Source organism: Chenopodium quinoa, unplaced genomic scaffold (genome assembly GCF_001683475.1).
Source record: "Chenopodium quinoa cultivar QQ74 unplaced genomic scaffold, ASM168347v1, whole genome shotgun sequence".
NCBI classification, from domain to species: Eukaryota; Viridiplantae; Streptophyta; class Magnoliopsida; order Caryophyllales; family Amaranthaceae; genus Chenopodium; species Chenopodium quinoa.
Window position 1 is genome coordinate 5,129,111 of NW_018742329.1, and position 16,734 is coordinate 5,145,844.

The window sequence follows — 16,734 nt, forward strand, 5'->3', positions numbered from 1 at the left end:
GCTAAATAGAGCTGGCAACGAATTTTTTGTGAATAGCAAAAAAATTTAGTTGATGCTATATTGACTTAATTTTGTAGTGTATGATGAATGATGCATATCTACTTCTTATACATGGACATGAATATGTAAGACTCAAAAATGCAAAACATTGTACAATGTGGATTTTAGGAACTATATTTTGTTGGATTTTAGGTCCATGAGCTCTTTCTTTTTATGATCATAATTTTGTCAAAATCAAAATGGACGTATAATGTAGAACTCCTCTTCATGGACGTATAATGTAGATTTCCTCTTCAAAAGTCCATTACTTAATGCATATGCATATCTTTCGGTTCCATTATATACCAGTATCATAAAATAGAATATTTTATGTAACATTGCATGCTAATCAACAATGATATCTGAATACATATTCCATCGATACCATCATACTTTGCTCATATTTAAGGCCATCTAATATAATTCAGATATCTCTTCCATTTTTGGGGTACTCCATACAATATTATTATTTTATTGATGTCTTATACTCTTCAAAAATATCAATCAACTGCACTTTCTTGCCACGTATCACATCTTTACACAGGAACCGATTATATAATATAATTTATGTGTACGCAGAGATTTAGTTAATAAATTTTGGCAAGATTAATCTTAATGTATGCACATAATTCCAATATAACCAATATGCCATAACTGATTACGAATCAAATCATAGAGTAATGTACAACATAGCTTTATACTGCATTAATCGTTGGCCTTACATATAACTTTTCCCATGAACAATTATGAGGATTAAATAATAATTCCAAAATTTTCCAACTTATTCCAATTCATCTCCCCCTAAGTTGATAAAAAAATTTAAATGTAGGGGCGTCAAATTCTTGACCAACTTAAAATATAATTACATGTGCAACAAATTTCATCCTTTAGGAGAAACATAATTAACACATTTTGATCTCTTCTGGAGAATAATGTAATTTTCAAATGTATTTTCAATAAATATTTCATAATTTTATTCTCTTCTGGAGATCAATATCAATGGGGAATTGTGCAGTTGTCTCTTTCTTATCTTATTGCTTATGTGCTGACATACGATAGCCCCTTCAAGAGACCCTTTTACTAATAAAATAGCTTGTATATAATAATTTATACCATTACGTATGGTGATCTTCAAGTCACCTAATGCTTGCTACATATTGTTATCGTGGTGAACTTCTGGTCACATTTTACTTGTTTGCATACAAAGTTGTTCAAAACCATTACTGTATCTCTTGTTTTTTTTCAATCAAACTGTGAAAATCACATGATTTGAATAATGTTCAATCACAATGTTATGTCTTGTCTTTCAATCCATGTACACATGTGATATGAAATAAATTCAGCTCATTATTTCTTTATATCAAATAAAAGTTCAAGTTTTCATAATAAGTACATTAAACCTAGATGTATGGCCTAACTTATCACATCCAATAAATTTTTCCAAATCTAACTTCTCATCATTATTCTAACAACATTAGTGATCACTTCATACAAAATGTTCATGCATGGCCATGTATATGATGATATATAAGAATGTCAACATGTGTTTTTCAGCAAGACATATAATTGATTAATTTTACTTTATTTGATGATAACTTATTCCACAATATCAATACAAAAATCTTGATACGTGTCAAATTTATTGATCAAACATATTTTACTCTTCAGAAGCATCATATACATTTGGCATATACCAATTCTTACTTGATATAACTATTTTCAACAATGCCTTATTAATCCCGTTTTAATCCCGACCAGGTTCTAAACTCATCCGATTTTGATAAAAAAAAAAAGTAGTGTTTTCCATGTGGAAACAATGTTTTAAGAAAGACTCAGGACCTTTGGTAGTGTGCACCACCCTCTCGTGGCCAAATTCAGCCTCTAAATATGATTTTCGGACAGTTTTTGATTTTAACGAAGTTTTTTTATACTTAAAATATTATCCTTGAGTTTGATTAATAAAATTAATTATGTTTAAAGTTAATTAAGCATAAATATATGTTTTTATTGAGGTTTTAAGTGCTGGAAATAGTCTCTAAGTATTACTTTTGATGTTTTATAAAGAGGGTTTAATCACCCATTAAAAAGGGAGATTATTAGGGGTTTTAAAATAATTTTAAGATTTTTATTAAACTTTAAACTTGTTGTAATTTCATGTATAAGAGTGTGTTTTAAGGTTTTTATGAAGAAAATTTAAAGAACTATATATAAACCTTTAATTTTAACTAAAGGGAAGGTTTTAAAGTGTTGTTTGATTTGGATTTTGAAGGTTTTAAAAGTAAGTTAATATTGCTGTAAATTTGATTGATTGGGTATTGATTGAGATGTTATCGTTTGGTTTAGGAGAGGAGTTTATTGAAGGTGATTTCTAATTAGTAAAGTGGCATACCAATTCGTTTGCTCAAGGTATGTACAAGTTATGAAACCTTGCTTGTAGGTGCATGTTTAAGGACGGATCGAGAACTTAGTATCATGTATAGGGATGACTGGGTTAAATTGTTTGGTTATACATTGTGAATTTCATATGATGTGCACTATTTTATATTACAAGTATTATTTGTACTCTAATTATGCATGGTGCTCTTAGAGGCAAAGGTATGTGATTGGTGCAAAGATTAATTTATTACTCATTCATGATTATGCAAACAAGATGAGTAAAAGAAGAATTTAAGTCTTATAAGACGAGGTTAAGGTTTTGGGGTGCCTTATGCACTCAAGGTGTTTATACGCCGAGGTAGTCAAAGGAATAAATAATAAATGTTGCTTGTCACTAATAAATCAAGAATTGAAATTGGAAAGTTGTTTTACTTGATTGAATTGATATTGGATTGATTGTATTGTTTGCATATGAGTCATCACCAAGTCTAAACCTGTAAATCACGTAAAGTGCAAGATGGATGAGCAATAAAACTCTGGATTGGTGCACTTCTGGAGTAATGACAATCAGGGGTTGGGGTACACGGGGTATTAGCCGTGTACTTTTATCGAGGCCGTCTGATCTATGAGTCTCCTATTTCAAATATTTTTTTAAAACTAGGAGTTAGGTGAGATATCATTCTAACTACGATCACGGAGTCGCGCCGTTGGTCGTTGGATGTTTATTGATGTTTCCGAAAGGAGGCATGGGGTTTTCTTTATCGATGTTCCAAATGGAGCATGGGTTAGACTAATGAGTTCAAATACAACCTTGTCTATTACTTAATCCAAAGAATTAAATAAAATGAGTTCTCTACTATTAACTAGTGAAGTCTTAATTAAATTGATAATTGAGTCGTGTGTTGATTCTATAATTTAATGATGCATGATGATTGATTATTACTAGCATGTTATGGATATCTTATTTGTTTCGCAGCTTGTATGTACTCAGCTTTGCTGATTGTGCGCTTTTGTGTGTGTCTTTCTTTGGTCATGGCATTCGCCTTTCAATGGCCCTGTGACGATCCAATTTTTACACTTATAATATTGGTGAGCAGATTAACCACAGGTTCTTACACACGCAGCATTCGCATCAGGGTTGTGGGATTTTTAGTGGAGAGTTGGTTATTATTCGCAGTTTATTTCTTTTCAGAAGTTTGAATTTTATTAAACTCTTTTTTATTTATTTACTACTTTTGTGGGGTTTTGAATAAGGGCCTTAATGGTTCCAAGTTGTAAGCTAGAGTTGATTTGGTTTTAGTTTTGGTTATTGATTTTGAAACTTATTTATAACTGAGTTAGTTTTTCCGCTGCTATTTTCTGATAAAGCCTTAACGTTTGAACACTAGCGGTAGCACGCCAGTAATTCTCTTGAATATTGTTCAGGGAACGCCAGTAATTCTCTTGAATATTATTCAGGGTCCTCACAGGTTTAAAGAGAGAATTATTGGGGTGTTACAAACGGCGCCCCTAAGCTACCCCTCCCATTTCATTTCACATTTTTCTCTCTCTCTCCTCCGCCACTCTTCAGATTCTCTCTCCTCTCCCCTCTTCCTCTCATCTTCTCTTTCTCTCTCCTCTCCTCTCCTCTTCCCCCTTATCTTCTCACGCCTCTTCTCCTCTTCTCTTGCCCTTTCTCACGCCTCTTCTCTCGCCCCTTCTCTTCTCCTCTTCTCCTTGTTTATGGTGATTCTTTGAAGGAAATTAATGGTTTTAAAGGTCCAATTCGACCATGAAAATCCTAGATCTAGGGTTTTATGGGCAAATTTGGCCTTATTAAACCAAGTTCGAGGTGAAATTCGAATCTTTTTTATGTTTAAGGTATGTTTATATTTTTGTTTTTGATTTTTTTATTAAATTTTTGGGTTGTGGCCTAGATCTGAATTTGGGTTTGGTGGGTGGGTTTAAGTGTCGGTGGTGGTTGTTTTAGGTGTTGAGGGTTTTGGGTGGGTGGGTTTGAGTGCCGATGGTGGTTGTTTTTCGTGTTGAGGTATTTAGGTTGGTGGGTTTGAGTGTCGGTGGTGGTTGTTTTAGGTGTTGAGGGTTTTAGGTGTTGAGGGTTTTAGGTGAGTGGGTTTGAGTGTCGGTGGTGGTTGTTTTAGGTGTTGAGGGTTCGGTCAAGGTTTAAGTGTTTTAGGTGGGTAGATTTGGGTTTGGGGGTGGTTCGGTCAGGGTTTGGGCTAAGTGGGTCTGGGTTCGAGTTCGGTGGTGGTCGTTCGTGTTGATGGTGGTCTGGGCTTAGGGTTAGGGACTAGTGGTGGTTGTTCATGGTGGTCTTCGTTCGTGCTGGTGTGGGTTTGGTGTAGGGGATACGGGGCGGTGGTTAGGGTTAATTGAGATGGTGATACGTTGCACCGGTGGTGGTTCAGGGTGTTTTTTTTTTAAAAAGAAAATTCCGATGGAAATTCTGTCGGAAATTGACGACAAAATTTGTATCCGTCAGAAATTTCCGACAGATTGTTCCGGTGCCGGAAAATTTGGCAACGACGGAATTTCCGTCGGAAAAGATCGTTTTTCTTACCAACCCGTTTCCGACAACCAGTTTCGACGGAATTAACGGATTTCAGGGTGTTTTTGATGGAATTTTTCCGCCGGAAATGGCCTGTTTTCTAGTAGTGAAACACTTTATAAGTGTAATAATCCGTATATATATACATATATACACGTTAATTATTTTCTTTATTAATTTTTTTTATTTTAAAAAGAAATTTTTTATTTAATTAAATTGTAAGTGTGTATAAATAAAATGGATCATGAATTAAGGCAACAACATTATTTTTAATTGGATCAATCCTATTGAAGGAGTGAACCAACTTATTGGGAATTTAGGGGCCCTATAAGTTGGCCCAAAGGGAAAATTTGTAAGGGAGTAGGAATTAGTACGTAATGACAAAGTTGTAAATATGAGTTTTATTTTTAAAAGGAGAGTATAAATACTTTAAAACCTCAAGATATTTCCACACATGTTCATAATTGTCAAATTTCACAAAAAAATTCAAAGGTTTTCTCTTTATTTTCTATCTCTTCTTTTTCCTTTATTTTTCTTTTCTTTTCTTCTTTTCTGCCCTAAATCCCACGCATCTTCTCTTTCCTTTCCCCCCCCCTTGCGCGGCCAGCTCATCAGCGCCAACACCACCATCAGCGGCCCACCATCGGTTGTAGCAGTGCCGGCAGCCCAGCCGGCCGACACCTCTCCTTCTCCTCTTTTTTTTCGGTTTGTGTGTGTATACAAAAACTTCATTAATCCTAATATTAATTCTATTGATTTATTGTTTGAAAGATATGATTTTTATTATTTTTTGGCATTGATTTTGGGATTTTGATGTTGCTAATTTATTAATATAAATTTCAAATTTTTATTTAATTAAAAACCCCCCAAATTATAAACCCTAGAAATAGGGGATTTTGTATAACTGGTTAGGGATTGAGGCTAGGTTGTTGCTCTTGATTAATTCATGGTCTAATCATGTTTTTGATGAGTTAAAAACCTTCAATTAATGTTGGAATCTATTTATACACACTACTTTTTAATTATGGAGTTAGGGTTTAGAAAAGGAAAAAAGATTTTAATGATTTATATATGATTTTCTAGTTTAAAAGTGATGTTTTATACTAAATAAGCATGCTGGAATTTTATAAAAGTCATAAAAATCAAGTCTTTTTGAAAGGATTTAAAGTACCCACTTAAAGAAAAGGTTTTATGGTTTTTATGTCATAAATAGGTGTTAATTAGTATGTTTTAAATAGTAATATAGTTGTTGGAAATTTGTGAGAATAGTGGATTAATTATAGTTATGTATTTTTAATTGTAGGAAGCTTCGAGCTAGGTGACTTCTAGCAAGTGTGGCCGAGTTTAGGCATTATTCAAGGTACGTATGTGAACAAGAATATTTGTGTGTGTAGTATTATGCCAAGATTGTGAATTGTGATTTAAGTAATGACTTTTATAGCATGTTTCATTGATTATATGCTTGGAATTGATGTTGGTTGAACATGAATTATTATACAAGCATGTGTATATGATATTTGAATCATGATACAAGTTTAATATATGTGAATCATGGAAGTATGTTTTATTTTTGAGTATCAAGGAAGCATGAAATTAATAAGCAAGACTTATGTATGTTTAAAAGAGCTATAATTAGAATTATTAAATATGATTCATGAATTTTATTCTCACCCATTTATTATTGGTGTTGAGTCAAGGAAGTTAATTTATTTAATTGCTCACTCAAGTAATTTGAGATCGAGTAAAGGAGGTTATTACTGTATTCTATGCACCAAGGTAGTAATCACAAAACTAAGCAAAAAACCTTAATTAAAATAAATAGTATATGCTCACTAATTAATTCAAGAAGTAATTGGAAGAATGTGTTGATTATTATTATGTTTATTCTTGATTGATTGGTTGGAGTCTTCACATGTTCAATTGATAAATCACATAAAGTGTAAGAGGATAAGCACCAAAACTCTTGGAACGTATATACCTTGAGTATAAACACATTGGGGGGGGGGAGTTATGTGACTTTATATTTGAGCATAACTTCTACAGGGTTACAGGACGTTGTACTTTATTTTATTATCATTTATGCGCTAGAATTCCGTCACCAAGGTGTGACACAGTAGGTGCCAATTGGGGTACCTCCATGGTTGGAAGCTCCATTTTATCCCTGGTTGATGCGTTATCCAAAGCTATTAATTAATAATTAATATTGCTATTTATGAGTCAAAGGTAAGTTGAGTATGAGTGTATGGCAAGCATGTTTATTACTATTCTTGTTGATAGGATATTCATGTTAGTGTGGTGTATATGTACTCAATTTTTGCTGATTTTGTGTTTGTGTTTGGCTTTCCTTTAGTTGCCCCTACTATGACCTATTTATATGGTGAGTAGAGGGTTGAAACAAAGGAGAAGTGACGGATACTTGAAGCATGAAAATCATGATGGGAATGAGTGCCGAGTGTTACTTGTTATGCTTTCCTAGTTTTATTATGTTTTGAATTATTTATTATGGACTAATGTTTTTGTGTTATTTAAAGTTGGATTTTAAAAAGGGTCATGTTTGGAATGGTTGGAACTTGTGATTTAATTATTTTATTTTGTTTTGAGGTTGTGAGCTCAAGTTTTATTTTAAAAGTTGGTTTTTAATTTAGACTTCCGCCGTGTGACTTTGAAAAATAGCCTTAGCCGTTATTACGATGGCGTTAATATTTTGGATATTTCCTTAAAATAGTTGTAATTAGAATAAAAAGAGTATTTTTAAACTAAGGGAACATCTAGGTATTATAATAAGGCTAAGTAGCTAAACCTCTTATAGTCATGTGGTTTTAAGGTAGAACCTCCTTGGTCGTATAAAGTGGACAGTTGTGATGGGTGTGGCCCAAGCCCATTTATCATGGTATCAAAGTCAGGTTGGGTTGTGTTGTGATCTGGGCCAATATTATGGACAACTCACATGTAAGGGGGAGTGGTGCTGAGTCTATGAGAAAACCCACATGGAAGTGATGTGTTGTCCAACATTAATTGAGTGTATAAGTGAGTTTTTATTGGGATATGTACCCTGTTTTTGGGTATTTTTACCCTACCACGTGGTCATCTCAGAGTGTGACATGTGTAACCCTAGGAAGGCCTCCAAATGAACTAACCAGGGTGTGACACTTGGCAGGCAGATACCCCTTCAGGAATTGGGCCTTAGGCCGCTGAAAAATGGCGCATCCCAAGTCCCTTGGTCATCAAACCCTAGAAAAGGGGCACACCTTTCTAGGATCCTATAAATAGGGATATTTCCCCCATTATTGGAACACCTTAAAATCATTACATTATTTATTATTCTCGAAAACAGATAAAACACCTGATCTTGGAATCCGAGAAAATATTTACTTTTCGCACGTTTTACTCCGAACGTATATTACTTGACCGTCGGAGGCGAAACTATGACCAATCGAAGCTTCCGTGTTTTTGCAGGTACAGGCAACCCCGGACCAGTCTTGGTGTTGTAATTGTTCCGCAGGACACAAAAAACCCCAAAACATATCCCACATTGAAGAAAGAAGATAATTGTATCCATTTTATAAGGCTAAGGGGCTACTTCCCTCATTGCCATATGGTTTTGAATTGGAACCTCCTTGGTCGTATAAAGTGGACACTTGTCACGGGTGTGGCCAAACGTTTTTATCACTTGATTTAATTTGAAATTATTTTTGAATTGTTTTATAATTTTCCTAATTAATTTTTAAATTCTGTTTTTATTATTAATGAAATTAAAAAATATGTCATAATTTAATAAAAAAAAATTAAAAAAACTATAAATTTTTTATTTATTTATTTATAAAATATGACTTAACATCTATAATTAATTTTGACATAAAACTAAATGAAAATTCAGCCAATAATAAATTTTTATAATGGTAGTCATTTTAAGGATGACTATCATAGAATTTTACCATAAATTTATATAAATCAAATGAAACATTATTTGCTGTTATGAAAATATATATACAAGTATTCTGTACATAAATTTGATAATGAGTATTAGCCTTAAAAAATAGGTGTATAAGATTTTATAAATTTTGGATCCGCTTGTAATTTGAGTCAAACTCGTAGACACGATAAACCCATAGGAAGCATCACTCTAATTATATAATATCAGGCGAATCACTCAATGGCCATACAATCATACATACTTACTAACATACATAATTTAGGCATAGTTGTTGGATATATATCTCTCTTCACATACATAGTAAGCTAACCTATTATGCATCCAGGTGATCCAGGTATATAAAAATATTGAACCAATCACGGAACCACTTATATCTAAAAACCTCAATATTTAAAAGAAAAGGTGTTCGAAAATGGAAAAAGGTTATAGAATCTAAAATTATATTGAGAGAGAGTACCTTAAGTAAAGTAAATTGATTAATGACAAGTACGGAGTATTAGAAAGGAAAACTAGCTTAAAAGTTTGTTTTGGTCAGCATGACCTCAGCTGATTATTACACGCAAGTTAGTACACAATTAGTCAACCCATCAATTAGTAGCCTCCAATCTCCATCACCTTGTGTACACAAAAAATCAATTACGAGTCTCTCACTCTAAAAAGCTACTACTACCCTACCACCTTAAATGAAATCGTTGGCCACTATTCATAAGGTAGAATGACTTTGTTTTAACATAGGCCTCCCATAAAGATACTAGCTTTGACTGGTTCTACTTTTGTTCTCTTTTTTGTTTCCCCTAAGAATGTAGCTTACTTTAGAAAATTTTGATTGGGTCGTCAATGGGTAGATAATAAAAGAGCTAGAAATTTGATTAATAAAATGATGTAGTGAAATGAGAATAATGTGTGTGAACATTTATACTTCCTTAAATCCTAAAAGAAATTGTGGACGCTATTCATAGCGAAAGTGAGAATAAAGTGTTGAATCCTTAAACGGACTCATTAAAGAAAATGTTGGGTGCTATTTATATACGGAGTAAATAGAATGACTTTTTAGAGAGCCATAAGGTAGGGTGATGAAAATCGATTCCAGGATTATTTGGAGTTGGGAGGGGAGCTCTTGAGCTATCCTCACTCTCAGTAAACAGAATGATTTTGTTACCGCATGAGGTCGGACACTAGCTTGTACTTTTTATTCCCTTAAATTTTTTTTTCTTGTATAAGAATGTGACTAATCTATATCTATATTAAAACCCAAGGCAAGAATTGTAAGCATGCCACACGTCATCGGTTTTTCCACGTGTCATCATTTTTGTCACGTGTCGTCATGAATTGATAAATAATAGATGTGGGGTCATGTAATTCATGTCATATCAAAACTAATCATCAATTTCCCCTCACAAAAAGTTAATGTTCATAAATGCTAATTTTTTAATCCTAATTCTTTCGTTTACTCATCTATATTTTGAAGAAATTTATAATGGTAGATAAAAATTCATTTAACAGATAAAACAAACTATTTAATATGAAATATAAAAGTTAGGTTACTACATATTTCATAATGAATTTTGTTAATGTTCAATAAAATTTATAACAAAAATGATTTTTTTTTAAATTATAAAACCATCAATAGATTTCCCTTTAATTTATTCAAGTTATTTTTTAAAACAATTTACTATAACTTTTTATATAAAAAAAATGAGCCGGGGCATTGCCCGGGCCTCAAACTATTTTAAAGTATTTGTGATTGGGGTGAGGTAATAATTTAAAATGGTTTGATAGAAAAAATTGAGAGTAATAGTGTTGAACCCTTATACTTGGTTCCTTCATTATTTTTGAAATTTCATGCTTGGCAATGCACATATTATATATTACTTCCTTCGTATTTAAATACTTGCTCTACTTCCTTATTTCGAAAGATTTTATAATATTTGATTTATTTATTTCAATTAGTAGACCCTACATAAATGATATTTTATTAATTTCATATTCTATCTTCTCTAAATCTCTCAACTACTTTTACTTTTTACAATTTTGTATTCTTCCACCTACCTCACTACCCCCATGTTTTAATTTATTACTTTCTCTAACTTCTCTCTAAATTATGCGCATGAAAAAATGGAGCAAGCAATTAAAAATAGAGCGAGTAATACCTTTAATTATGTTTTTGTAAAAGTTATATAATTCATATAAGATTGATATTTTAAAATTGTATCAAGACAAGCTAATAATCTAACTGATAATATACAATCAAAGAACATGAATAGTTTGAATTTTCAAATGTTGCAATCAAACGTTGTCTCTGAGGCTTGTTGGCTTCGTAATTTTTTATTGAAGCTACATTGTCCTCTTCGTCAGGCTACTATTGTTTATTGTGATGATAATGTCAGTGTTATACTGCTATCTATCTTTCTAGCAACCCGGTACAACACCAACGCACCATGCATGTGGAGATGGACATTTATTTTGTACGAGAAAAGGTTGCATTGGGTCACGTTCGGGTTCTACAAGTTCCTTCCAGATATCAGTTTGCGGACATTTTCACAAAATACCTTCCACGAGACTTATTTTTAGAGTTCATATCCAGTCTTAGCGTACGATCTCCTCCCGCTATAATTTGCGGGGGTGTGATAGATATTATATTCATGATAATATTTGTCGTAGATTAGGATAGATTTTAGGCGGTATTTCACTATTTTGTATCTTTATAGTACTAGGTTTCCTAACGTGATTAGGTCTAGAATTGTACACTCTATATATATTGATCAATGGTACACACTCAATTTTGAGGAGTTTTTTCGAAATCTAACATTTAGAATACAAGATAAATTTATAAGAACAATGCAAATGGTGAAAGAAAAAAAAAAAAAAAAAAGAGCAAATGTTAAGAGACAAGGATTTGAAAGGAATGATTAACCATTTAATAAAAATTGAAACGATGTATTAATATTGTTATCCTCAATTTCACAAAATTCAACAAAGTGCACATTCTGCATATATTGCCCATCATACAATTATTATTTTGTCATAATAACTAACAAAATTAAAAACTCGACAAAAAAGGCATAATTGTGGACTTTCGAAGCGAAGAAAGTACTCAACTACATTTTTTTGGGTAGGGTCTTGATTTCTTGATTTCAAAGCGTGTGTGAAAAGTTATTTGTAATAAGTAACCTCCTATCCTCCATATCTAATAGTTGGATCCATTCAGTCGTATTTATTGCATCAGCCGACTACAAACTATAGAGTAACATGGCATGCATGAAATTGATGATGATTTATCTATCTATAATAGGCAACTAAATGTGCACTTTTATCGAATCCTAATTGGATTTCGCTGGATAATGCTGGCTTTATTTTCGACCCCGATCTTATCGAAATAGCAACTCATGCATCATACAACTTATTGTACGTAACAAGGTCAAATTTGCCCATCATGTCAATTAAAATTAACTATGGTTGATATGAGCAAATTGTCTTATGTAAAATTTGCTCATTCGGATTAAAAGAGCAAAATACCAATAAGTAGATTAAGAATATGACACATTAATTTTAAATTAAATGAGTAAAAGTGTAAAACACAACATTTGTTGTAAGGTAATACCACTTATTATCAAGGTTGAATTATTGGACATGTTTATGGTGGTGAACTGGTGATGAACAAGATTTTAGTTATAAGAGAAAAAAAAAATTGCTTGTAGAAATGAATTAATTTGATTTGATCAACGTAAATATGAACCAAAAGTATTTGCTAAATTCGTGTAAATGAGCAAATATGATAAACAGTTGTACATTGCAACTGCACCCTTGATTATTGCATGATTAAATTGCGTTGAAATAGTCCTAGATGGTAACATGTATGTCCCTTTGCTTGTTGATGATCTCTGAATGTATATTAAGCTTGACATATTTCACCAAAAAAAAAAAAAAAAAAAAAAAAAAAAAAAAAAAACGCAGTACTTCTTTTTCTGTAAGATATTTGTGTACTTATAATAGGAAGTATATTATACTTAATTGGGTGTGGTATTGACTATTGAGAACAATATCGTTATAAAGGTTTCTTTTGAAGGTGCTGGACATGTGGGGATCTAAAAATATCTACAATAGTATGTCATCGGACTAAATCAATTTAAGAATGGGAATGGTGATGTTATATTGTTATTGTTGTTCCATGCACCCAATCACAATAAAGTTTGCTGGTGCTTGCCTATATATGTCAAATTTAATTGGTGATGTTATATGAACCCAAGTTATATGAAATCGTTAAACATTCTGATTAAACTTACATAAAATAAGAGAAAATTGACATTTGTTACCAGCAAAAGAACTGTGTGTCACATTTGCTACTTGTTTAATTTTTTTTTTATTTTTTTTTTATTTTGCAACCACCCAAATCTCTAAATTATTTATTTCACTACCAACTAACTTGCGCCGTTACTGTTTCCGATAGTTGGATTTAGCCATGTTCAACCACCTTATAGCCACCCTTCCACCTCACTGTCACCCCTCCCCTCAACTGCCACCCCCTCCCCCTGCCGGCGCGAACCCACCCCTCTCCCTTTCCCCCACCCTATGCAGCCTTCCCTTTCCCAGTTCATGCTACCCCTACCCTCACCCTCACCCCCAAACCAAAACCACCCCCTTTCCTCTTTTCCCCACCAAAATCCTCCCCTAGCCCCGTTCCCCTCACCGAAATCGACCCCCTCCCCTTCCCCTACCCTTTTCGGCCATCGCTAACCCTAAACCACAACCTCAAAACCACCATAAGCGAAACCCTAAATTCGTTTTGGGTGGTTTGGGGTGGTGGTTTAGGGTTAGGAAAGGCCAAAAAGGGTAGGGGAAGGGGAGGGGGTCGATTTCGGTGGGGGGAACGGGGATGGGGGCGGATTTTGGTGGGGGGGGGAACACGGGAAAGGGGGTGGTTTTGGTTCGGGGTAGGTGTCGGGGAAGCAAGAACGAGGAAATGGAAGCTAGGGGGTGGCTACGTAGGGTGGGGGAAAGGGAGGGGAATGGGTTCGCGCCGGCGCCAACCGAAGCTCTAGGTGCTGGCCGCCGACGGGGGGGGGGGGGGGAGGGGAAGGGGTGGCTAGGTTACTTTTTTTTTTAATAAACTTAACGGATTCCATTAAGGGGTAGTGAAATTTTAATTATTTGATTTTAGCTGGTAGCAAAATAAAATAAAAAATAAAACAGATAGCAAATGTAACACAAGATACTTTTAATAGTTGTAAATGTCAATTTTTCCTAACAATAACATTAACATGCTTGAAATTTAAGATGATTCTTAAGAATTAGCATATCAGTCATGTAATGCACGACTTTTGAATCAAAATATTAGTTTTTCTCAAAATTAATATCAATGGCATTGTCAATACATGAAACTTTTTGTCGAATAGTACATTTTACTCTTTTCTTTTCTCGTTAGGTTATCGCGCGTCCTAATTTAACTTTTACTCTTCTTGATTAGATAGGACAAATTTGAGACAATAATTTTACAAATAATTCTCTTTGGTTATGTCTAAATTAATCATACAATAATAAATATGATGACTAGGAATATTGTAGATTGAAATAAATATACTCATCTTTTATTCATTTTTAATGCATAAGTATACTTCATTCATTTTAAAATTCACGTATATTTTTCAAAAATTAAAACATGACAAACCACCTCCACCTTACTCATTAAAAAAGCTTAATAAGTTCTTACCAAGCTATAAAATTTTCTCTTAGACTTATATACCTCATATATCCCTATTTTGTTTGCATGTTTTGACGGGCACAATATTTTATATAAATTTAATTGACTTATTTTATTGATAATTAATAACCAAGATTTTTTTTTATATATTTATAGCTATAGAATTATAGTTTTATTATTATTATTATAAATAAATCAACAAATATTATAAAAGCTAAAGTGTCAATCCTTAGTAGAGCAAAAAACACTTTCAAAGAACAAATCCAATGTAGAATGATACGGAATACAGTAGTAGCACATTATTCTAATATATTAACTTATACGTATGACAAGTACAGAGTATATGTTTATTATAAAAAAATACATGTTATACAATATGTTAATGGACCATCTCAACTAAAAGCTTAAACTAATGGTTGAGGCCCAAGAATATGTTTTTATACTCTATCACTCTCCCTCACATGAAAGACCCTTTAGGCTTGAAATGTGGATGCAACACAGGCCCACCCATACCTGGTGCAAATTAATTCCACTTTGAAGGAGGGGCGGATGAGATTCGAACCCGTAAACTTTGTGTCACGCTGGCTCCGATACCATGTTAATGGACCATCTCAACTAAAAGCTTAAACTGATGGTTGAGGCTCAGGAATATGATTTATACTCTATCACAATATATGAAAGATATGTTTAAATATTTTCGTTAAATGCATATGGAATATACTTTATATATAGTTGCCAAATTGTATAATCGTGTTTTGCCATTGAATGTTATCAATTTCTCCCGAAATCTTTATCAACTAATTAATTATCTAGTGCAATCCACCTGATTATTCATTATAGATCTAGATTTAAAATGGTCGTACTCAATGTATAACCGCCATGCCCGGCTCAGGGGAACTTTAGAGATTACAAGTCTTTTTCTCACTAATTAATGTCACGCTTTTGTTATTAGAGAGCTGTCCAAGTCATTACCATAATTGTGATTAATTAAATTTTTTCCTCGATCATATCTTTGTTCATGCAAAACAGCTTTGTCTACTCTGTCAAGAATAGACTTTGCCTTTGACGACCCTCAATTATTTAGGGGAGATTTAACTACTTTCTTGTCTCTTAATATTTGCTTTATTTACTACTTCGTATTATTTACAGGTTGTGTATTCATTGGTGATTTACCTGCTTCTTTTTATTTGTTACAAATTAAATTTTTATTTTTCACATAAAAAATTTCTTTGTTGAAAATAAAAAGATACCGAGGTAATAAGTCTAGTTTTGATAATTGCCATGAGATTTATATCTATAATCTTTCTTGCATATTTGAGTTCGACTTACTTAACATATCACTTTAAGTTATTGAGTAAAATCATAGTTCGAGTTTTTCTTGTTTGGGATGTAGGATTTGGATCAATAATAGGTAACCACATAAAAATCATTTATATGCTCAAATTATTTTGATTTGTGACCACAACGAATCGTATTTGTTGTATGTGACTCAATCTACAAACGAAATTAAAGTAAACTCAAAATGTCATGTATATAATGTGTCCTCAATACATGGATGCATAAATCTCATTAATAGGCAATTTTCATACACGAGATATATTAAGACCTAAAGGTGATTGATATATTAAGACCATTTTTGAGTGACTAGGGGATATTTCGTAATTTGAAAAAAGTGGATAAAATTTTAACCAAGTACAAAGCAAAGGGTAGGAAAAAAATATTGTTGATGGGACAAGGTTGAAGAATAAAATCAACATTGGCATTTATAAGCATGTGATTGTAGAGAACACCGAAACAACACTAGTGATTGAGCAATCAAATTTCTATGTCCATTGCATAAGCTTTAAATTCATATGCTTCACCCACCACATGAAATATTTATTACTTGACCAACCAAAAATTTTAATACAAAATTTAACCAACTTTGTATGATATATAGTGTATTATTATTATACTATACTTTCTCGTCTACTATTTTTGTTGGTTAAAATCTTGATGTAAAATCTGTTAGAGAAATTGCATTCTTTGATTATAATTTTGATCTTTGTAGCTCTCTTTTACATGCTCACAAAAATAAATATATAAATAAATATGAAATGAATAACATTATTATAATGATCATTGATTCATATTTTTATT